Source organism: Plasmopara halstedii (assembly GCF_900000015.1).
Source record: "Plasmopara halstedii genome assembly, contig: Scaffold_3109, whole genome shotgun sequence".
Lineage (NCBI taxonomy): Eukaryota > Oomycota > Peronosporomycetes > Peronosporales > Peronosporaceae > Plasmopara > Plasmopara halstedii.
The window spans coordinates 161,353-163,027 of record NW_020190012.1 but is presented as its reverse complement, the minus strand read 5'-3'; positions in this window follow the sequence as shown (position 1 = coordinate 163,027).

Sequence of the window (1,675 nt, the reverse complement as noted above, 5' to 3'; positions counted from 1 at the left end):
AGATTGGAAACGGTATTTATCTATTTTATTCGCGGCAGAGCCGCCTATATCTAAAACTATAGGCTCTCCTGATTTAATAGTAAAACGCATAATTACTAGAAGTTCTGCTACGTAGTGGCTTCTTGTGACGGTGTAGCCACACCATTTTGTGATTACACTGTCTTGTGTAATTCACATTTTTGTACCAGGGTACGTGTAACCCCGTTACACTCTCCCCCATCAAACTTGAGAATACCCACATTTCACATTCAAGTGTCGCCTCGTTCGAGGCTCGCGCGTCTGAGACACCGTTACGTCCCCCAAACATTCTCAGCTCAATGAGCCCTGTGCTTATGACACGCAAAACACTCAGCCTAGTCAATATCGAGGGCGCCCGCGAGCAGAGCCCTTCTTCGTCTCCTCAAGCACGCGGTGCAACTCCGGACAGTACGTCCGCTGCTTCACGGGTAGCAGATCCCAATCCCTCGACAGCCACACCGCACCCGCCACGGGCGACGGACTACTTCGTCGAGGGTTCGCGGGAAGTCAACTACGAGTCGGATGCTCATTCCCAGGATGAGAAGAAGAGGAGGGCAAGGTGCGCCAACGGCGCGACGTGAGCCAAGCTTGAACCGTGCGGACACCGCGCCCATTTTTCGACCTCTCGACTTCCGGGAGAAGTGGTATTATTACCAACCCGCCTCGACGAAGCACAGGAGCAGCAGTTGGAGGCTATCGACAGGTGGCTCTCATGCACTCGTATCCAAGTATGGTCCCAGAACCTCTTGCAGACTACGGCTTGCGCTCGGCGGATCCCGCTACTGAAGCGAAACAAGCCATCACTCGATCGTTAGGCGTCATCTTGGTCGGGCACACAAGATGAGCTTGACCAGCAAAAAGCTTTCAGAGCTCGCTTCTTGGTACCTCAAGAAATCCCAATGGATAGGTACCGCGCTCGACTTCGCACTCAAAGAGGAGGGGCTCTTGTACCCGCTATGCGGACAATTCCTGTGGTTCTTGTTCCTGGCGAAATCGCTGCAGATGATGAAGTACTTCTTGAGCGATAAGTGCAGCGGCACCGGAAACTTTCTTCGCTGTCTATCTTACAGCGGAGCCACAAGGAAGTGGTTGTGGGCGTAGTGCGTCATCTTCGACTTTAGTTTGTCAAACTCAAGGCACAACCGACTTCCTGCGTATTGTCACCCTGCGACAAATGGACTAATCCATCACGCTCCCGCGAGCTCTGTGGGTTATCACACGGGTAAGTCTACGACCACAGCAGCTCAGGACCATAGGTTGGGTTCATTTCATGGCCCTTCGACTTCCCGGGCTGCCGCCGAGAAGCGCAGGGCGCATGACGACGCGGAGCGTCATGATCCTTCTGATCATAAGCGTCCACGACGTCTGAGCAGTCTTTCCGAAGTGGCATCTCAAACTCCCACGAGTTCTCGGAGTAAGGCGTTCCACGTGATAGTAGTCGTCACCGTTTTTGTCGAGAAAAGTCGGCGGCGAACGATAACGACTTGGTTGATCGCTGTCTGGTGATTCGCCGAAGCTATTCGAGTTCTGGAGGTAAAAGTCTGTCGTCATCGGCACTCCGCTCAGATCTTGCCGAGGTCGTATGCCGCTGTGCGGAAGTCCTCGAGAGCCTGGAGCACTTTGTGCACTGACTGCCTCGCGTTGCGGAAAATCATTC